A 24291-nucleotide genomic window follows, 5' to 3' on the forward strand; every position below is an offset into this window, starting at 1 on the left:
AGAAGGACAAACAAAACAACAATTGAGAATGTGGTTAAATAATAATATGTCAAAGATGAGTGTATGGATGTGTCTCATAATAAGTGAGTGAGGGGTGTACATTCTAGTTAGAATTTCTTTTGCAAACATAATAAATGGTAGATGAACCTGCCTCTTACCTATAGAGTCTTCCTGGGCAGAAAGACCAATTTAAAGATCTTTTTCTCCCAGCTGAAAAATCTGAGCAAAAATTAGGAGTGAATTTACAGACCTTACATTGAAATACAATTTTAAAAATTAAATATAATCACATAATATTGAGTGGTATGATTAGAAATTTTAAATAAAAAGTTCAGATCATTACCAAAATTACAATCACTTGTCTTAAGAAACAAAGAAATATGATAACATATAGCAGAAATGATAAGCTGAAAGGATTACTTTTTACTTACAGATAGATTTAAAATAATGTAAAATACACTTCATCATATATTAGAGCACCTAGCAAGTTTGGTTTTCATAGGGAATTGAAAATCTTGAAAGAATAGCATCTTGTAAGAAAACAAGAGATTGAGAAAATTAAATAACTTTATCTCCTGATTGAATCATACCCACAGATGAAATATGAAGAGATGGAAGTGAAGACAATGTGTCCACAGTGATGCAATTTGTACTCCTGGGATTTTCTGATTTTTCAAACCTCCAAGAGTTACTCTCTGTAGTGTTATCCATCATTTACATCATTATCTTATTTGGAAATAGCCTCATAATTACAATAACTAAGCTTGACACTACACTCCAGAAACCCATGTATTTTTTCCTGGCAAATTTTTCCTCTTTGGAAATCTGCTATGTCTGTCACTCTTCCGAGGATACTAGTTAACATTTGGACTCAGGATAGAAGCATTTCTACACTGGCCTGTGCCACTCAAATGTGCTTCTTCCTTATACTGGGAGCCACTGAAAGTTTCTTCCTAGCTGTGATGGCCTATGACCACTATCTTGCCATCTGTAATCCTCTGCACTATCTTCTGGTCATGAACCACAAGATGTGCATCCAACTGGCTGTTGGCTCCTGGATCAGTAGAATCCCAGTGCAGATAGGGCAAATGTGCCAGATTTTCTCTCTACATTTCTGTCATTCTAACCAAATTAATCACTTCTGCTGGGACATTCCTCAAATTCTGAAGCTCACCTGGGACATTCCTCAAATTCTGAAGCTCACCTGTGGAGACACATCTGTGCATGCACTGTCTGTCTATGTAGTGGCTCTGTTGTTTGGTGCTATCCCTTTCATGTTGATATTTGCCACTTATAGCAAAATCATTTCCACTATTCTGAGGTTGCCCTCAGCCAGAGGTCAAGACAAAGCCTTCTCCACATGTTCTTCTCACCTGCTGGTTGTTCTCTTTTTTTTTTGGCTCTCTTAGCATTACATATGTCAGGCCCAAATCCAGTCATTCTGCAGGAATTGATAAACTGCTTTATCTGTTTTACATCATCATGACTCTGACGTTTAATCCTCTGACATACAGTCTTAGGAACATGGATGTGATTGTAGCACTCAGGAAATTATTACTTAGAAAGTAATGTGATGAGTTTATTTATAGGCATTTTAGCTGTTTGCCACACAGTATCAGAGAAGCATTTTATATCTTTACACTCTCTTTTTAAGAAGCTCATCACTATAAAAATTAGTTTTAAGGTACTTTAACGTACTTAAAAATATGTATTGGTGTCTTTTTAGGGCCCCACCCATAGCAAATGGAAGTTCCCAGGCCAGGGATCAAAAAAGAGCTGCAGTTATTAATCTATGTCATAACCACAGCAATGCCAGATCTGAGACACACCTGCAACCTACACCACAGCTCATGGAAATGCTACATTCTTAACCCACTGAGAAATGCCAGGGATGGAACCTGCATCCTCATGGATACTAGTCAGGTTCTTAACTCACTGAGCCACAACAGCAAATCCTTGATATACTTTTAAATGTTAATCCACCATTTACTGCACTTAATTAGGCAAGTATCTTTAATACTCTAGGCCTAAATAGTAATCCTGTCTTATGAATAAAAGTCAAATGTGAATCACATTTTACATTAAAAAAACATAATTCAATCTGTTAAAATGTTTTTGGATTAAATTATACTGAAAATATGCAATATTATTTATCCAAATTACTACCTATATCTTCACACTTGTGTATGTTTTGCATTCTTTGATGCTGTAACATGAAAATGGCCAAAAGCCTCTAAGTAATGAATGTTTGAAGGAGGGACTGAATGAATGGGCAAGTGGATATTGCTCTCCCCTACTTCAGGCTACTGACAAAATCTAGAGTTTTCAGAGGACAAACGGACTTTAACCCACTGTATACTCATGTGGAATTACTCTAATCACAATACCAAAAAAAAAAAAAAAAAAAAAAGCTTTCAGGCACTTTGTTCTCTCTCTAAGTGCATGTTATACCAGAATCTTCCACCAGACCCAACTCATTTACTTGGCAGATATCTCTATATTCTACTTAGCAATTTTGGCCCCATATTAATTTACTTTGAATTATTCCATCTTTTTCATCACTGTACCACAAACAATCCTATGCTAATTTACATATTTTAACACATCTATTAATTTTTAAAATGTAGAAATATGATAGAAATTATCTTTTAAATTATACAATCCAGCCAATTGTATTAAATGAATGTGCCTTGCCTCTTTTCCATGACTTAACTCTTTTTATTTATTTTTTATTTTATTTTTATTTTATTGCCTTTTTTAGGGTCGCTCCCATGGCATGTGGAGGTTCCCAGGCTAAGGGGTAGAATCAGAGCTGTAGCCACCAGCCTACACCAGAGCCACAGCAACGCAGGATCCGAGCCACATCTGCGACCTACACCACAGCTCACGGCGATGCCGGATCATTAACCCACTGAGCAAGGGCAGGGACCGAACTCACAATCTCATGGTTCCTAGTCGGATTCGTTAACCACTGTGCCACGATGGGAACTCCCTCTTTTTATAGATTTTAAAATATTTAAGCCTTTGGACTGATCTTAGAAAGAAAATGAGCTTCTATCAGTTAGAGTCATCCTCTCAATTTCATTCTCAAGTACTGCCATCATTTCCAGAACTTGAGAATGACTTTTGGCTGGCAGCCAGCAAGGAAACAATGTCTCAGTGCTAGAACCTCAAGGAACAAAACCTGACCAATAATCTAACTGAACAAGAATAACTGCATCCCGACTAAAGCACACAAGAAGAAAAGGAGCCTTGCCAAAAATGATTTTTGTCAGTGAGACACATTTTGGACCTGTGACCTAAAGTGCTATAAGATAATAGGTGTGTGTTGGTTTAAGTCACTCAATTTGTGGTAATTTATTAAAACAGAAAGACAAAACTAATACAGAGATTCAAAAAGATCTATAAGATGTTGTAGACATGATGAGGATATACAAGTGTAAATCATTTATCTCCAAACAAATTTAACTGTACATGACATCCATCATCACTAAATAATCCAAGAACCTCAGTGGGTCTCCTCAGAGTATGGTATGATATTCTTGATTCCTATGTCAGAGATAGTATGGGTCTAAAAAGTCCTAGGAGGCCCAAGTTTGGGACCTTCCCTGATCACCCTAACAAAATTAACTTTCTTAAGGTGTGAAATTGTCTATCTCCACACAATTTAATGTCTACTACCTGAGTTGCCCTACTATGGATTTTTGGTCAAATCCAGCCTGTGTCTTGTTTTCATAAGACTCATGAGCAAATAATGGTTTTCTTTCATTTTAAATGGTTGTAATGAAAAGTAAAATCTGAAACAAAAAAATTTAACTGTAGAGTTGTATATTTGAGATATTCAATTTCTGAGACTTCTTTACAGCTGATGTGAGGAGATGGCTCAAGTCTTGCTAATGAGATGAAAGTGGATATCCAGAAGAGCTTGCCTTTCCTTTTGTTCTTAGAAGGATGCAGATGTTATAGCTGGAAAAGCAGGAAGATGTAAGAAACTTGGCTCTCTGATGTTATTACTTTAAAATAACAAGTAGTGTTCTTATCATCCCCCCAGAAATGTGGCTGTGTGAAGTAAATACATGCTTTATGGTAAAGGCTTGAATGTGATTTTAAAAGAGGAAGTATTTACAGTGTTAATATTTGGGTTTTTTTTTTTTTGCTGTGCATGTATATGTAAGATATGCTGCATATCTTACATTTAAACAATGCTGCATTTTGTCATCAACTTTGTTGCTGCTCCTATATGATTTTGACATCATAAAGCCTTGTTAAATCTGCAGGTTTTGCACATTTTCTTTACAAATTGGCTCACAAAGAATATGATTCCTTTTTCCATCATTTGAAATAGTATCTCAGAGTTGGGAAAACTGTTTCAAGAGGTTATGATTAATAATAACTCTATCAGTACAATATCTGTGTATCAAACTTTCATTTGAACATTCACACAATCACAATAATAAACTCTAAAATTTTGTAATTAAGACAAAGTTTGCTAATTATTTTTAAAAGGCCTTGTAAAGAAGAATGAATTGTTCTCCCATCTTGATGTGTTTTAATTTGTTGTTTTTGAAACACAGCACAATTTTACAGAATTGTGCAAATACTGTAACATGTGACATAACAAATGGCATGTATTTTGTTCTAACATCATTGAATGTTGCCTATGTGTCCCTCTCTATAGTCTGTTTTGACAGAGAGCATGAGAGTATCTATGTCAAACAAACTAACAAAATGACTCTGGGCAGCAACAAACACCTCCAGTCATAACCAACTCTAATTACTTCTAAACATGCAGGCTGACCTTGGAAGTGGAATTGTCAAGGGAGATTGGTCGGTAAATGAGGATGAAATGCATGCTTTAGACTGGATCAGGGGATTGACCAAGCATAGCATCATAATGATGATTTTGTTAATTGATAGTATTTTTAAAAGTGTTTTTAACTAGCATATAGTACATTGTAAATTTACATGTAAATTAAAATGTAACTTTTTTTTGCTGTGAAAACTTTAACAAATCTGTATAGTTGTGTAACCAAAAGTACAATCAAGACACAGAACAGTTCTATAGTTACCCAGTCCAAACTCATTCTGCTCAACACACAGCAGGCTAATAAATTGGGAGATGGGGTGTTGGGACCATGAATAGTGACTGTATTTTGGAAGCCAGCAGACCAACAAAAAGGTGGACTAGTGTCTTAGAAAGCCATTTAACTCAAGTCAGAATTCAGGCTTCTTTTATACTAAATGGATGATATGGGGATCATTGTTTCAAATTTCTTGGTGTCTCAACCTTTTCTTCTTGCAGCTGTCTGCTTAGGTCATGTCATGCTATTCCTACAAACCTCCAATAAGACAAATGTTATTCTCTGTTCTGCAAGTTTTTATCTCTATATGATTGGAAAACTGTCATATCCTTAAAATTCAGAGCCTTTAGAAATGTCTGATGTACATTTCAGGCTGTAGGCAACAGTTTTTAATTTAATATTTATTTTGTATTGATGATACAATATTGCAATAATTTCAGGTGTATAGCAAAGTGATTCAGTTATACATATATATATTCATTATTTTTCAGATTTTGTTCCTATGTAAGTTACTACAGAATATTGAGTAGAGTTCCCTGTGCTATATAGTAGGTCCTTGTTGATGATCTCTTTGATAGGTGGTAGTGTGTATATGTTAATCCCAAATTCCTAATTTGTGCCTCCCCACCTTTCCTCTTCAGTGACCATAAATTTATTTTCAAAGTCTTTGATTCTGTTTCTGTTTTGTAAATAAGTTCATTTGTATCATTTTTGTAGACTCCACAGGTAAGTAATATCATATGATATTTGCCTTTATCTGCAACATTCTTAACTTGAAGCAAAAGCAATAAAATGCAAATGTTAAATTAGAGATATAGATTTGTTCTGTATTGCAATTCTCAATTTTCAATGTCCATTCCACAATCTTGTGGAGGAAAACAGGTGAAGGCCACTCTGGCTACTTCTTGTTGAATGGGGGTGATGAGTGGATGATCTTGAAATGGAATTGATTGGACCTGGACAGGGAATATTTCTTAGACTCTTTATTGCAATCTTCTTTTCTTCTTTACCTACAACTACTTGAACCTGAGGAAAAACCTCAGTACTTGGTTGAACTTGTGGTTTTAGTTCCAGTTCCCAATACATTCCCATTAATTTTACCTTTCTGACTGAGCCATGTTTACAGAATATTCTTGTGTTATTCGTTTGTATAGGATTAAACAAAAAAGATCACCCTTTTCCAGCTATAATGGAATTACAATCTCAATCCTTATATATTTTAAAGAGGGACCTTATGTCTTTTAAGTATTCACAAACCCATCGCTTCCCATTCCTCTCAGGAGTTGGGCTATATTTTGATGACAGCGGTGCTGCTTTAATCTGTGTGTGACGAGCCCATGGCCTTATCCAGCTAATTTGACAGATGAGTGCATGATAATAATACCACATCAGGTCCTGCCCATTTTGCAATCAGTTGGTGTTCAAACATTTGTTCTCCAGGTTTTAATGACAACTCACTCTCTAGGTCAGAAAGGATGTAAGGTTACTTCAGTTGGATAATCAGACATGTAGGGGGCAAACTCATGAACAGAGGCCAGTAGAGGTCCCAGAGTTTTAACATAATTGTCAACAGCTAGGTATTTCTGAGCATCTATAATGTTCCTGCCCTAGGCAAATATCTGGAATGTCTTACCATACAATAGTTCAAACGGGCTTGATTTAAGCTGCTTCTGGGAAACAATTTGATCATTAGCAGGCAACTGCCCAAAACTTATCCCAGGTTAAGTTAGTTTCTTCACCTATTTCAGTAATGTTTCTTTTAATTATATGATTCATTTTCTCCATTTTTCCTGTTGATTGTGGTCTCAAGGATGAAGATTAATTTACAAATTCATCCAAATAATTTGCAATATTGTTAGGTTATACTCAAGACAGCAGCAGGCCCATTACCACTTTGAAAGACATTCAAGACAAAAGTATTCCCATTATCAAATCTGTGAATAATTCCCTCAAGTAGGGCTTTAACCTCTTTGAAGGCTTCTTCTGTATGGGTAGGATATAACTCCATTCATCCTGAAAAAGTATTCACAAACAATAACCAGTATCTGAAATTTCCTGTACCTTGAGGCATTTGAGTAAAGCCCTTTTGCCAGTCCTCAGTGAGCCAGGTTCCTCTGGGGTGGAAGGTGGGTGTGTATTCTTTTAGCACAAGTCATACAATTCAGGGTGACTCATTGGATTTTTGTAGGCTAGGAACATTATATGTTTTTGAATCCATTATATGGTGGTATCTCTCTATTGTGAATGTGCTGCACACTGTGTCCAAGAGCACCTCATGGATGAAAACAATTCATTGTGCACTGCATTTCCAGTGAGGTGTGATCCATGTGAAACTCCAATCTTTGTCCCTCTCTGTCCTTATCTGAATAGACAGGCTCATATTTTGACAAGTCTATCTAGGGGAGAAGTGATCCTCTTGCCTCAGCATGCTGTTTTATTTTTATTTTATTTTATATTTATGTCTTTTTAGGGCTGCACCTGTGGCATATGGAGGTTCCCAGGCTAGGGGTCAAATCTGAGCTGTAGCTGTTGGCCTACAACCATAGCCACAGCAATATGGGGTATGAGATGCATCTGTGACCTACAACACAGCTTAGGGCAATGCTGGATCCTTAGGCCACAGGGGGAGGCCAGGTATTGAACCTGCATCTTCATGGATACTAGTTAGATTCTCTTCTGATGAGCCATGGGGGGAACTCTCCAGGATACTGTTTTAGATTAGGTGTCCCAGTGACACTTTTGGTGGAATTTGAATTTTGTACATATTTTTTTCCTTCCCTGGGAAGCTCCAAGTCCACACATCTTGCATTACCTTTTTATAGACATGGGGGTGGGAAAAATTCTGTCTCCTTTTCTGGGGTTTCCATGAGCACCATCTGTAGGCTTAATGAGTGCTCTTGTGGGACAATGATGTCAAGCTTATCTGGCAAAAAAAAGTTACTTGAGCATTTAATTCAAAGCCAATCTCAATCCAAAAGAAGTGTTGGACCTTCTGGCATACAAAAGAAACTGTACATCACAATATCCAATATACGTAAACAACCTAAATGTCCATTGACAGATGAATACATTAAAAAGATGTGGTGCATCTGTACAATGAAATACTACTGAAACATATAAAAGAATGAATACCATTTGCAACAACATGGATGCAACTAGAGATTTGCATACTAACAGAAGTGAGTCATAAAAAGAGGGATGAATAACATATTACATCATTTATATGTGATATCTAAAATATGGCACAAATGAACCTACCTTCAAAAGAGAAACAAACTCACAAACATAGAGAAGAGACTTCTGGTTGCTAGTGGGAAGGGGAGAGGGAGTGGGATGGAAGGGAAATTTGGAACTAGTAGATGCAAACTATTACATTTAAAATGGATAAGTGAAGAGGTCCTACTGGACAGCACAGGGAACTCTAACCAGTCTCTTGGGATAGACTATGATGGAAAAAAAAAATAATGTGGGTCACTTTCTTCTACAGCAGAAATTGGCACAACATCGTAAATCGACTATAATATAAAATACTTAAAAATAGTAAATGTATATTAATGTAAGTTACATATAAATAAATAGGAAAAAATAAGCATTAAAAAAAGAAACTGTGTTTCAGGGTGAATTCCCCCAGTTGGCATTTTAGAAGTTATAACGATGAAAAAATTAGTATATGTCCAGAAACTTCTGTGACTGGCATGGATTGAGATGTTTTCCGTGCCACCATGGTGTTTATCATGGACTATGTTGCATCTGTATCTATTAGAAAATCAATCAAATCTTCCCTCAATGTCAAAGTTACTGGGGCCACCTACAAGGAAATTGGAATTAGGTGCCTCAAGTCCCAGGGAGCCCTTGGGCCTCATCATTCCTCATTAGAGTGATCCTTTCTCTATAACATAGAAGAGGCTCCTATCTTTCTTTTGTTTTCCTTCTTATCTCTTTAACCTAGAGCAGTGTTTTTATGCAATTCCCTTCCTCCTAATAGTAGTCACCTTGTTCCTTCCCCCGTGGTGGCTTACCTTTTTTGGTGTCATTTACCTTCCAGGAATCCTTCCTGCTTCCAGAATAGTGGCATTCCCTTTTTCATCTTCTTTATTCTGTCATTGCTCCCTGCTGTTGAACACTATAAAAGCAACATCTACTGATTGAGAAGAGTTCATGCCAAATGTACCATATCACTTTTATAATTTTCTTCTATCTGGGATATTTTGCCCAATGAGTTCATATTTACTACTCTCATGTAGAGTCCTAAAGAGTCTGCATCAGTATAACACCTATCAGCTTGTTATATTCTTCTTAGATACTCTGATGGACCCTTACTTTTTTTTTTTGGTGTAACTCTTGGTTTTTAAGTTCTTTTGCCTAGGAACCCTCTTTCAAAGACGCACTAAGATACTCTTCCCATAATGCTCTAGGAGTGGAATGTCTCCGTTATTAGGATCCCAATTAGGCTCAGCAACAGGAATTTATATTACCCGGTCATATTCCATAAAGAAGAGTTCCCCTCCTACAAGATATTTGCTAGTACACATTCCTCTTGATTTACAGTTTCTCTAGGACTGACTTACGAGTCAAATTATCCTTACTTAGCCTTTGCTAGTTTGATGCTTGTTTAACTTTAAATAAATTTTACTTAACTGGTCTGCTGTAAAGTTAATCCAGGACAGTTGGGATATTTATACCAAGTATGAGAAGTATAGAATAAGAGCTTTCAGTTTGGTGATAGTTTACTGTAGCCTGAGAGTCAGAGTTTCAAGTAGAAGAGAGAAGACAAATCAACTTACTGAAGTTTCAAAAGTGTTTCTTAAAAGAAAATTTAAAAATCTAGAAAACATATGTGCGGAATGAGAAAAATAATGTTGTATAGCATAATTAGATACCCTGATTACACCAAGGATCTCTAGAAACACTGAAAAAAATAGAAAATTCTTCATGGTTGATTGAGATTTACTTACTAACCAGATGACTATATAGTTGTCTCTGGTGCCATCTGCTGTCTGAAAGGGGTAAAAACTCTAGGTTCTCTGACAAATGGGAAGCACTTTTAGGTTCATTCATTCATTCTCTAGAAATGCCAATGTGAAAGAGCATTTGCTGGGAAAGTCTGTATTCTTAAGGCTGGTTCATGGTGAGCATTGTAGGTATTTGGCTGAAAGCACCATATATTTTTTTCTGATGACTTTCTATATCACATTAGTTGCAATTTCCAAACACAAGATCCCTACTTAACACTCTTGACCTTGTCACTTTCTGCCAAATTCCTTATTTTTTCTTTTTTATTACTAAATGAATTTTATTACATTTATAGATGTACAACGATAATCACAACTCAGTGTTACAGCATTTCCATCCTAACCTTCCAGCCCATCCCCACACCCACCAACCTGTCTCCTTTGGAAAGTGTAAGTTTTTCGAAGTCTGTGAATCAGTATCTCTTCTGCAAAGACGTTCATTTTGTCCCTTTTTAAACATTATCAATATATTATTCCCAAAATAAAAGAGGTAATTTTAACATCTTTTTGTTTCTTCATATTTTATATTTAAAAACTTTAAATCAACTACAGTTCATTTTGATGCAAGGAGTCAAGAACTGATTATATTTTAATTGTTTTTCTAGATTGATATTTTATAGATGCATGGTTATATTTCCCCATTGTTTTGATATACCAACTTTATGTTTTAATACACGGCATATGTTTGGAGCCAGTTCAGGCCTCTGTCATCTTCCATGTATCTCTTTATTCATATGTTGACCTATCCTTGTGAACCTGGGATGAATCCCATTTGGTCATGATCTTTTTATATGTTGTTTGATTTGGTTAGCTAAAATTTTTCTGAGAATTTTTGCGTCAATATTCATCAAATATTGTGAACTACAATTTGTTTTTTTGGTAGTATCTTTGTCTGGTTTTGGTATTAGGGAGATGGTGGCATAATTAGAATGTCCTTGGGAGTGTTCCTTTCTCTAAATCTTTTGGAAAAGTTTAAGAAGAATGGGTCTAATTTCTTCCATGTATGTTTGGTAGGATTCACCTGTGAAGCCATCTGGTCCTGGACTTTTGTTTGTAGGGAGTGTTTTTATGACATATTCAATTTCATTTCTAGTGATCAGTCTGTTCAGTTGATCTATTTCTTCTTTATTCAGTTTTGGTAGGCTTTAATTCTTCAGAAAATTGTCCATTTCTTCTAGGTTGTCAAATTTGTTGGCATTTAATTGTTCATAGCATTATCTTACATTTTTTCTGTATTTCTGTAGTATCTGTTATGATTTCTCCTTTTTCATTTCTTCTTTTTTTTTTTTTTCTTGGTTTTTTCTCTCCTCTTCTTGATGATTCTGGCCAGAAGTTTGTCAGTTTTGTTTACTTTTTCAGAGAAAAAGTCCTTGGTTTTATTGATTTTTTTCTATTGTTTTTTGAATCTATATTTTATTGATTTCCTCTCTAGTTTTTATGATTTCCTACCTTCTCCTGACCTTAGGGTTTTTTTGTTATTTTTCTAATTCATTAAGGTGGTGGATTAAGTTGTTGATTTGAGATGTTTCCTCTTTTTTGAGGAAGGACTATGAATATCCCTCAAAGCACTGATTTTGTGGCATCCCATATGTTCTGAAAAGTTGTGTGTTCATTATCATTTGTCTTGATATATTTCTTAATTTCTTTTTATTTCCTCATTGACCCATTTTTTTAAGTATCATGTTTTTAGTCTCCTTGTAGTTAATATTTTTTTCTCATTTCTTTTCCTGTGGCTGATTTCTACTTTCATTCCATTGTGGTCAGATAAGATACTTGAAGCCTCTTAAATTTGTTGAGGTTATTTTTGTGCCCCAGTATGTGGTCAATCCTTGAGAATGTTCTATGTGTACTTGCAAAGAATGTATATTCTCATTTTCTTTGGATATAATATCCTAAAAATATCAGTTAAGTATAACTTTTTTTACTGTGTCATTTAGGATATCTGTTGCCTTATTGATTTGCTAGCTAGAGGATCTGTCCATTGATGTGAGTGGGATGTTAAAGTCTCCTATTATTGATACCCATCAATTTCTCCTTTTATGTCTGTTAGTATTTATCTTGTTGCTCCTACATTAGGGGCATATATATTGATGATCGTAATATCCTATTCATGAACAGTTTCTTTTATCATTAAATAGTGTCCTTCTTTTTCTTTGTGACATTCATTTTCAAGTCTATTTTGTTTGATATGACTATTGAAACTCCTGTTTTCCTATCTTTTCCATTGGCATGAACTATCTTTTCCTTTCCCTTCACTTTCAGTCGATATGTGTTCTTTGCCCTGAGGTGAGTCTCTTGTAGAAAGCATATTGTAGGCTCTTGCTTTCTAATTGAGTCTACCACTCTGTGTCTTTTGATTGGAGCATTAAGTACATTGACATTTAAGGTAATTATTGATAAATATGTATTTATTACCATTTTAAACATTGCTTTCCAGTGCATTCTATGTTTCTCTTTGTTCCATTTTTGTGGTTGGATGATTTGCTTTTATTTTATGCTTGTGTACTTTTCTTGTTAGTTTTTGTGAATGTAATGTTTGGTTTTGATTTGTGGTTGCTCTGTTTTCCTTCTTTGAAAAATTTCTATATAATGATTTTTACTTTTTCACTATAGCTTGTGTACAGTGTCAAATTTTCTACTGTACAGGAAAGTGACCCAGTTACACATTGCCAAGATCAGCTCAGCAGGATGGGGCTGAAGAATGGGTGCTGTGGAACTTAACATAAAAAAAGACACAGAGACATTTATCCTAAGTAAAGGTGGGAACCAGGGGACTCAAGGTCTCAGGGACCAAGAGCCCTGCCTCAAGAAACCACACTGCTTTTATTGTGCTCTTTAGATGAGATCAAGTGAGGAGGGTTTGTTTACTATTATATAAGATTTTTTTACTATTTTAAAAGCCACTTTTGGGGTAAAAGGTTAAGCTCTTACTCTGACCTCTAAGCACATAAAAGTTCTTAAGCTTAAGTCATTTACTGTTTTACAAGCAGGAAGATGGGATAAAGTAAGGCAAGAAGATGGGATAAAGTAAAGAAGGACAAGATGGAGTTTTCAAAGAAACATGTCTTGGGACAACACATACAGCTATACATTCTTTTTTCTCACATTATCTGCCTCCATCATAAGTGACCAGACTAGTTCCCAGTGCTACACAGCAGGATCTCTTTGCTAATCCATTCCAAAGACAATAATCTGCATCTTTTAACCACAAGCACCCAATCCATCCCACTCCCTCCCCCTTGGAAACAAGTCTTCAAGTCCATGATTTTCTTTTCTGTGGAAAGGACCATTTGCCATATATTATATAACAGATAAAACTGATATCATATGGTATTTGTCTTTCTCTTTCTAGAGAACTAGAAAATCTCTAGTTCCATCCATGTGGATGCAAATGACATTATTTTGTTCTTTTTTATGGCTGAGTAGTATTCCATTGTGTAAATATACCACGTCTTCCTAATGCTATCATCTGTTGATGGACATTTGAGTTGTTTCCATGTTGTGGCTCTTATGATTGGTGGTGCAGTGAACATGCGGGTGCATGTGTCTTTTTCAAGGAAAGTTTTGTTGGATATATATGTCCAAGAGAGGGATTCCTGGGTCATATGGTAGTTGTATGTACAATTTTCTAAGGTACCTCCATGTTGTTCTCCATGGTGGTTTTACCAGCATACATTCCCACCAAGAGTGCAGGAGAGTTCTCTTTTCTCCACACCCCCTCCAGCATTTGTTATTTGTGGACTTATTAATGATGGCCATTCTAACTGGTGTGAGGTGGTATGTCATGGTAGTTTTGATTTACATTTCTCTAATAATCTGTGATGTTGAGCATTTTTTTCATGTGCTTGTTGGCCATCTGTATATCTTCCTTGGAGAAATGTCTAACCAGGTCTTTTGCCATTTTTAAATTGGGTTGTTGGGTTTTTTTGCTATTGAGTTTTATAAGTTCCTTTATGTTTTAGAGATTAAGCCCTTGTCACTTGCATCATTTGACACTATTTTATCCCATTCTGTGAGTTGTGTTTTTGTTTTATTTTTGGTTTTCTTAGCTGTGCAAAAAGCTTGTCAGTTTGATTAGGTCCCATTGGTTTATTTTTGGTCATATTTCTGTTGCTTTGGTAGACTGACCTGAGAAAACATTTATAAGGTCGATGTCAGAGAATGTTTGGCCTATGTTCTCTTCTAGGAATTTGATGGTATCTTGTCTTATGTTTAAGTCATTAAGCCATTTTGAGTTTATTTTTGTGCATGGCATGAGAGTGTGTCCTGGTTTCATTGCTTTGCATGTAGCTGTCCAGGTTTCCCAGCAATGCTTGCTGAAAAGACTGTCTTTTTTCCATTTTATGTTCTTGCCTCCCTTGTCAAAGATTTATTGACCATAGGTTTATGGGTTTATTTCTGGATTCTCTATTCTGTTCTACTGGTCTCTATTACCACACTGTCTTGATGACTGTGTGTTTGTAATATTGCCTGAAGTCTGGGAGAGTGAGGCCTCCTGCATGTTATTTCTTGCTCTGTGTTGCTTTGGCAATTATGGGTGTTTTGTGGTTCCATATAATTTTTTGGATTGGTTGTTCTAATTCTGTGAAAAATGTCGTGGGTCATTTGATAGGGAGTACATTGAAGCTATAGATTGCTTTGGGTAGTATGGCCATTTTTACAACATTAATTTTTCCAACCCAGGAGCATGGAATACCTTTCCATTTCTTTACATCTTCTTTATTTTCCTTGATTAATGTTTTATTGTTTTCAGCATTTAACCTCCTTGTTCAGGTATATTCCCAGGTATTTAAATTTTTGGGCTGCAATTTTAAAAGGCATTTTATTTTTGTATTCCTTTTCTAATATTTCATTGTTAGTATATAGAAATATAACTGATTTCTGAATATTAATCTTATATTCTGCTGCTTTGTTGAATTTGTTTGTCACTTCAAATTGTCTTGGGTTTGAGTCCTTGGGGTATTATTTATATATACATATATGCCCCTTCTATATTTGCTTGCTTTAGCCTGGTAGTCATATAGTCTAAAACACATTATAAAAAAAAGAATCTAAATTTCCTTAATTTCTTTCCACATATTCTAATTTTGTAGTTCTTTTTTAATATCTTCACATTCGTGCTTTTGTTGTACCCTGGGTTAAATGTCACTTTTGCAATAATTTTTTTAATCTGTGTACTGGCTTATTTAATGAATCACTTTCCAATTGTGATTCCCTACATCCTATTTCTTCTTAATCCTTTTTTGTGTAGAGAAGCACTTTCAGTATTTCTATTAGAATGGGTTTAGTACTGCTGTACTCTTTACTTTTTGTTTGTTGGATAAATTCTTTATTTTTCCTTGTATTTTAAATGATATTCTTGCTGGGTATTCTAGCCTTCACATTTTTCCCTTTTAGAACTTTAAATATATCATGCCACTCTCTTCTGGACTGTAGTGTTTCTGTAGATAATCAGGTGATAGCCTTGTGGGGGTTCCCTTGTATTTAAAGGTTTTTGTTTCTCTTGCTGCCTTTAGAATCCTCTTTTATCTTTAACATTTGCATTTTTATTATACTATGTCTTGGTGTGGGCCTGTGTGGTTCCACCTTGTTTGTGGCCCTCTGTACTTCCTGTATCTTGATATGTGTATCCTCTTGATTTGGAAAGTTTTCAGACATAATTTCTTCACATATACTTTCAATCCACTTTTATATTTCTTCTTCTGAAATTCATATTATCCATAGATTGAGCTACTTTATATTATCCCATAGATTTCTTCTATTGCTTTTTGTTTTTTCATTTGTGTTCTCTGTCTGCTGTCCTGATTTATGGTTTCTGTTATTCTATCTTCTAAGTCACTAATTTGTTCCTATGCGTTATTCATCATGCTCTTTAGTGTCTTTAACTCAGTTTGCATCTTTTAAAATTATTTTTTAAAATTTTCTTGGCTACTCATAATTTCAAGTTCCTTTCTGAAGTAATCTGTGCTACTTTTTATATCTGCTCATATTTTCTTCATATTCACCTTTAATTCCTTCAGCATTTTCACTATCTTCCTTTTGAACTCAGTGTCTATTAGACTGCATAGGTTTGTTTCATTGTTTGCTTTTCCAGGTGAATTCTCCTGTTTTTTAAATGGGAATGTTTCGTGAGTTTCTTCACTTCACTTATATTTTTCTTTTTCCATACATTTAGGGAAACCAACTACTGTAGTCTAGGAGGACTCTTTCTATGCAAGAGAAGCCCTTTGTATTTTTTGGGGGGTTACTATTTATTTTTGGCATGTGTATTTTTATATTTACTGTCTCTTTCTTCTGTGTGAGCAGTTTCCAGGTAGAATGAGGCAATGGGCAGGTCTAATAGTCTGTGCCTAGTTGCTGGGCTCTTGACAGCAAGGATCAGCAGGAAGGTGGCACAGGTTACTCCTAGTTACATGGCCCTGGGGAATGGTAATGAGCTTCAGGCAGATTTTGGTAGTACCTGGAGCATTTGTCAGTGGCAGTGGCAGGGCGTGCATGTTCCCAGGGGAGTGTGAGCAAAAATGGGTTGTGTTCAGTCACAATGCCCTCCTCTGTGATGCCTTCAGAGGTGACTGGGGCCTCATGTTCACAGGCCCCTAGTGGTGGAAGGCCATGCCCACCTCTGGAGTCAGAGATAACTGTGATGATTTTCCCTGCCACCTGTAGATCACACAAGAAGCACCCCATTCCTCTCAGCCCATGCAGGAGGTGCTGCACAGTCTGCTCCTAATAGCAGGGTCCTTGGAATTATCAGTGATCAGGCATGTGTTAGTGCTGCCTGGAGCTTTTAGCAGTGGTAGCAGAAGGGTAGGTATATTCCCATAGGAGTGAGAGTACTCAGTTGTAGTGCCCTCTTTTTTGTCTGACACTGATGTGACTGGGGCTGTGGGTGGAGACTGTTCACAGAGGCCTAGTGGTAGTGGGCCACAACCCACTTTAGTTTCTGAGATGACTACTGTGGTTCATCCATATTGCCTATAGATCATGAAAGAATAACTGTGTCCTTCTTAGCCCCCTGCTGCCCTCATCCCACACAAGAGGCACACAGTCTCCCGTAGCCCAAGCAAGTGGCCTCTCACCACCTGTATCCTGTGCCAGAGGTGCCCCATACTCCAAGTGTCTGTATGTACACAGGGAGAGTGTCCTATGATGGTCCACCCCTCCTCATCTCACCTTCCCCAACTGTGGTGCCTTGCTTCTCCTGTGGGCCCAGACATACTCCTGTGTTCCCTTGAATGTGGCATTCTGCTCCCCAGTCCATGGCACACTGCTCTCTATGCTCTCAGGCTGTCTCCTTACAGTGAATTGTAGCCCTCTCCCTGGAACTGACCTCTGGAGCCTGAGACTCAGCACCTACACCCTGCCCTAGCATCTAAGTCTGTGTTGTATGGAGTGGTGGTGCAGACAATCTGTGTGGTTCTCACTTTGCTTTTCCCTCCTCAGTCCAGCTGATGCACTTTTCTTGGCTACTTTTAGATCCTTCCATTTTGGCTGATCTCCCTGTTGGTTAGGTACCTTCCCAGGGTGTGGTTTCCTTTTTTCTTTAACTGCTCCCTCTCAGGAATGCTACTCCAGTCCTGATTCCTTTTCTCTCTCCTTTTTTCTTTTGTCCTACCCAGTTATGTGGAGGGGTTTTTGCCCCTTTGGGAGGTTTATGTTCTCCTGCCAGTGTTCAGTAGATGTTCTGTGTGACTCGTTCTACAGTTAGTGGTTTTTTTTTTTTTTTTTTTTTTTGATGTGTTTGTGGAGAAGGTGAGTGTGACATTTTATTCCTCCACCGTTTTGATCCTTCTCCTGTCCATTCTTTTTATTTTACTGTTGAAAATATTTAATTCTATAGGTAAGTATATCTAATTATATTTATTATATACACACATATATGTATTATATATGTAATGGTCTCTTTATTCAATTTCAATTGCATTACATACAAAATATCCTGTCTGTGACAATTTTCTTTTTAAAATGCAAAAGAAAAATTCCCATTATGGCTCTGCATGACTAGGATCCATGAGGTTGCAGGTTTAAACCCTAGCCTTGCCCAGTTGGTTAAGGATCCTGTGTTGCCATGAGCCATAGTGTACGTTCCAGATGTGGCTGGGACTACATATTGCTGTGGCTGTGGTATAGGCTGGCATCTGAAGCCCTGATTCCACCCCTAGTCTACTAACTTCCATAAGCCACAGGTCTGGCAAAAGAACAAAACAAACAAACAAAACACAAAGAAAGGATAATAATAAAAAATAAAAATGAAAAAAATTGAAATATTGTGAGTGAAAAGACTTCTGAAAAATATTTCTAAAAAAGGTAAGAAGAATGATAAATTTGACTATATTAAGAAACTTTGTTCAACAAATGCAACTCAAAGAAAGCAAAAAGGCAATTACAAACTGGATTGAAATTAATAGGAGGTGTTCATAAAAAGTTGGGTTGATTTGTTACATAAAATCTTAGAAAAACATCTTATAAAATGAAATGAAAACAAACCAAAGAAAATCAAACCAAACCCAACCTCATTTACATCTTTTTTGGTGCTTCCCAGTGTTTTTCCCCAGAGTAGACACACAAGTTTCTGTTTTATGATTCTTTGAGTATTAATCTCTGTAAATACAGGCATATTTACATGTGGGTATGTGAATAGATGTCTTCATGTAAAAATTTGTGTTTTACTCTACAACTTGTGGATCTTTCCATACCAGTCTATGTAGATCTAACTCATTCTCAATTTTACTATCACATATAATTCTGCAGTCAATATATTTTTTCTGGATTATGTGTTCCTATAAATATTTGTTTCAGAAATTAGAGATTTTGGGTCACAGGGAATACATATTTAAAACATTGACAGTCACATTTATTGCCAAAATGTGATTCATGAGTTCGTACCTACATTTCTGCCTATAGTCCTTGAGAATATCTGCTTGTCTGTGTTCTCAACAACCAGTGCTAAACATTTTTTGTATGTAGCAATATAACTCATTAAAAAGATTTTAATTATTTTGGGTACATTAGTTGAAATTCTCAAAATATAATTTATTTAAGCCACTTCTCCCATTTTAAAGTTAAACGTCATTATCTCTGAATTATGTATTAATGTTTTTAACCTAGATCCTTTGATTTCTAGTCTTTTCTATACTGGTTTTTATGAGCAATTGCATACTAAGAAAATAATCTTTCAAAAATCATTATGTACTTAATTTTCTGGTTTGTGACTTGATTTTGACTTTCTTAAGCAATACAGAATTTTTTGGCTATATATTTTTTGTTATTTATCTAGTCAGTTTTATGAATATTTTATGTGATTTTTGTATCATCTTTAAAGATTTTTCTCATTTCCCCCTAACCAAATTAGTTCCCATGTCCTTTTTTTAATTTCCCCAATACATTATTTTTTTTCTACTGTATAGCATGGTGACCCACCTACACATATAAGTATACATTCTTTTTTCTCACATTATCACACTCCATGATAAGTGATTAGACATAGTTCCCACTGCTACACAGCAGGATATCATTGCTAATCCACTCCAGAGGCAATAGTCTGCATCTTTAACCCCAAGTTCCCATGTCTTTTTAGAAGTTAATAATTTTAGCACTTTTGTGATTTTATATATGAAATTTTTAGCCATCAGATATTTATTTTGATATATGAGGAGTGAAATACAGATTTTGTTGTTTTATGAATAAACTATTTTTTTTGTGGTTGCATAATTGCCTTTCACCACTGATTTGAAATCCTAACTACTGTTTCTAAAGCTCCATACATACTTGGATGCAATTCAGGACTCTATTTTGTCCCACTATTGTCTTCAGTGATGAACCACTTAATGCATGATATAATTATAAATCACCTATAATACATTTTAAAATTCAATGAGCCTAATATTTCCTCATTACTCTTCTTTTTCAGAATAATGTCTGTTCTTGCATATTTTTGTTGTCAAATTAAATTTATATTAAGCCAAGGTAGTCACAAATATTTCTATACTTTTCCATTTGCTTTGATTTAGCAAGATTAATTTTGCAAGGGTTTATATCTTTAGCAGTTTCACAATTCCGATCCATGAAGAGAGTAGGTGTTTTCATTTAGTCTTTTTTATGCTCCTTGGTAGTGCTTTACATATTTTTTCTGTGTTATTTATCTCTTCCAGATAGCTGCAGCTCTTCCTCCCTGACTCCTTCAATGCTAACTGACACACTTACTGAAGGAAAAATCCTCTCTTTTCGTAAGTGCATGATTCCAAACATTGCTGATCACATTTCAGTGCTGCTGAGATCATTCTGGTGACAGGCATGGCCTCTGACTACTATGTGCCTCTCTGTACTACCTGACCATCATAAGTTGAAGTAGATGAGGCCATTCCCATTCCCAGGAATCACCTTGGCTGGAGGCTTTGTCTATGCCACACTTGAGATCTTCTTCACTATTGGCTTCCCTTTCTTGGTACCAATGATATAGATCCATACGTGTGTGATTTGAACTCTGTTGGAACTCATCAAGGACACTCATACATTTATTTTTTGTTGTTGTTGCTGCTGCCAACACAGGTTCATCTGCCTGTTGAACTTACTCTTTTTGATGGTCTCTTAGTGTGATGTCATATACCATGAAATCTCACAGCTAGGATGGTAGGTGGAAAGACCTCTCCATCTAAATCTCTCACATTACTCTGGTCAATTTATTCTCTGTGCCCCATGTATTTGTGTATCTGCCTAAAATCATTAACTTTCATATCAATTTTACTATAACTGTATTTTATATTATGCTGACTCCTATGTTAAATTCTTTATTGTATAACTTCAGAATTGCAGAAGTTAAAAAAAAGATGTGAAGAAGCTAAGTCAAATGATGACTTTAATGGGTAAATAATGAGAACAATGTAAATAACATTTATCCTTTAAATGGTGAAGAGTTGAAGATAATTTCTATTTTTCAGGACCAAGGGAACACTATTTGTCAAAAATATATTGATGCTGGCATTAGGCAATCTGAAAAGTGGCCTTAATAAGAAATCATCATTATAAAAACATCCCATGTAGATGTATTTATCACCTATTTGTTGGTTAAATTTTTGAGTTCTGTCAGAACCAGTATGATTTATTGTTAAAAGGCATTGTTAACTACCTATGAAATTGCAAAGCAAAAATAAAGCATTTGGGAAAATATAAATTTTAGACTGGCACTTAACATACTGGCACATTTTATCAGAGTCACTATTTTGTATTTCTTCCTCCAAAAGATAAAGTCTACCATCTGTTTTTTCTCTAACGATCATCTAAAAATATTGTTATTATAACCTAGTCTCTTATTTTAAGAACTTCACCTTTACAGTTTTAACTGTTGATTGGGATTTTATGTATCATATGTACATCTTTGAGGAATGGGTGATAAGGTGTAGTGGACTATAATGGTAAAGAGCATAGTGTTTGAGGAAGATGGTTTGAGTTCAGATCTTAGCTTTGCCACTTACAATGTAAACTTTGGAAAACACAGCTTCATTAAATTTAAGTGAGTGGGAATTATGGATAAATTTTCAAGATGAAATAAAATAATCTATAAGATTTTAGACAATGGAATGCTCATGAATGTTAGGTATAATGGACATATTGGAATCTTTTAAATTGTAATAGAATTTCTTGCTTGGCTGAACATTGAGCTAATACATATACTTAGCTTTAGAAAAGATTGTGTCTAATTCCTCTGTGTTTACTGAGAGGAAGAACACTCTGAAAGCTAATTGGCCTTATGAGCTGTCTTGGTGCTGGAATGGTTCCCTCTCTCCTTGGCCTTACTGGAAGCCCTCTTTCTTGTTCTCTGCTCTAAATTGGCCTTGTACTTCCAAAAACTGAGAGATGATCCAGGTGTAGGTCTTATTCCGCTGACAACACCGTTATGTGTGTGTTGAAACATTATTTTACTGAGAATGTGAAGTCAATTTAGCATACAGGCAAAATACGCAAAATGAAAAGCAGGAAGGTATTTATTCAGAAGAGAAATAGAATGTGTGCTTTGTTCACTATCACATGCACAGAACCTAGAAAAAAATCTTGGTACAGAATTAATGCTTAAAAAATATTTATTGAGTTAATGACTATCACCTTTATTTACCCTCTTAAGAGTAATTTCTTTTGTAAGAAAAAAAAAGGAGGGACATTTCTTCTTTCTTTTTTTTTTTTTTTTTTTTTTTTTTGCCCTTTTTAGGGCCGAATCCATGGCATATGGAAGTTCCCAGGGTTGAATTGGAGCTGTAGCTGCCAGCTTATGCCACAGCCACAGCCAGGCCAGATTTTTAACCTACTGAGCAATGCAAGGGGTTGAACTCTCATCCTCATGAATACTAGTTGGGTTTCTTACTGCTGAGACACAATGGGAACCCCCCCTTTTACTTTTTAGTGGTGTGACTCTTTCACTGGAATGCTTCTGAAATTGATGACATTGCATTAATTGTGATAAATTGAAATGGATAATTTTAGGTCTGTTTGGTACACGTGAAGGTTCTTCTCTGAAGACAAAGAATCACATCTATTTAGCTTAGAAGAAGGTATTTAGTATATGCAAATACTTGGCTTGAAGAAGATTTGGAAGGACTTGAGTCATAGATTTTAGTCTGAGCTGCAGTTAAGAATTACAGAATCACAACCAACAGGAGACAGTGTTCAGGGAGATAGTGTTCTGTTGGAGTCAAGATTAGGCCGCCACTGGCTAAACTGTAGAGGCATCACCACTTTCCTCAGAACCACTCTGATTCTCAGAACTCCTTAGACTAAGAATACTATACCCACACAAAGACTTGAAAAATGCTCCTGGCGATCAGACAACATCACATATCTTCACCCAATTTGCAGAGATATAGAGAAAGGTAGCTCTTTGGCTTTTATTTTTGGAAAACAGATTCACACTTTGAAAATGAATAGTCTGTGAAGATTGCATTTAAGAAATTTTGGGGTAATAACTCACTCTCAATATTCACTACAATTGGGCTTAGCATCTCTTAAAATGAGTTTCCTTTATCTAATAACTAGTTCATCCATAGAAAATTTCAGACAGAGAGAAATACACAGATAAAGAACCACAAAGAATCTACAGATAGAAAATTTATGGATACCATCAAAAGCTATTACTATATTTATCTTTATGGAACTTCTGCTGTGTAGTAACTATGTTTAGTGCTGATACAGAAACACAAATGATGGAATAGTCCTTCACCTTCTGGCAATAGCAGAGTGTAGCACAGGACTTGGTAGAACATTCAAGGAGCACGTTTAAATTAATTTTGAAGTATTTCATTAGATGGACACTTTCTATAACTAAAAATAAAAATGTGCTTTTCTTACTTTATTTTCTCTAATCTTAAAGGAAGATTAAGTGAAATCCATACTCATGACCAAGATCTGTACAACTCAGCAGGGTTCTAGTCTTGTCCACCTCTTCAAACTCAGTTTGTTTTTCTCTCTCCCTTTCCTATTTTCCTTCAGGTACAATGACCTTCCAGTGTCTTGAACTCTCCAGGCTCTTTTCAATGTTGGAGCTTAAACCATGAGCTTCATGTGATGGCTGCTTTTCATCTCTTGGATCTCAGCTAACATACTACCTTTTATGAAGATCTCCTCTTTACTAACTTATTATCCACAGTAGACTCACCCTCTTATTTTATTACAGTACCATGGGTTTTGCTTTATTTGCATGATTAGATTATAATTACCTTAATAATTTGTTCACTTTTTAAATGACTGCATTATAAGTTTGATGCAGGAGGTACTTTTATCCTGATTTTTTTCTCTGTTTACTAAGTGCTTTATCTCCAGTTCATAGCTTAAAGCCTGACACAAAGTAGGTCCTGAATTAAATTTGAAAAATGCACAAATACTGTTATTGCATCTAAATTGGAGGTATAATTTTAACATACCCAACCCCTAACTTATAGGGAGAAAAAATGAGTATTAAATAAAATGAAAGAAATCTTCCTATGGCTAAAGTGATAAATTCATTTTCTTTGGAACAAAATGACAGGGGTAGTTTTTATTTTCTACTGGCAAAAGTTTGACATTGCTTCTGAAGCTTTCTTTTTCTCTTTATTACATCTTCCTGACTCAAATTATGTGACTGATCTAACAGCCTCTTTACACAGAGATGTTCCTTTAAGAGTTTATGGAAATCACAGTGAATATAATTATGCAAGAATCAATCTTGGACACAC

At 35.7% G+C, this 24291-nt stretch overlaps 1 pseudogene; it reads left to right on the forward strand.

Annotated features, from left to right (window-relative positions):
• The first annotated feature begins 596 nt into the window (after nt 1–596).
• LOC146398991 (olfactory receptor 10AG1-like) lies at nt 597–1569 on the forward strand (annotated as a pseudogene).
• The last annotated feature ends 22722 nt before the right edge of the window (nt 1570–24291 follow it).

This window comes from Sus scrofa, chromosome 10 (genome assembly GCF_054392235.1).
Source record: "Sus scrofa isolate SSC_HxYL_T2T_F1_AM1 chromosome 10, Sscrofa_HxYL_maternal_Yorkshire_Landrace_v2.0, whole genome shotgun sequence".
NCBI classification, from domain to species: Eukaryota; Metazoa; Chordata; class Mammalia; order Artiodactyla; family Suidae; genus Sus; species Sus scrofa.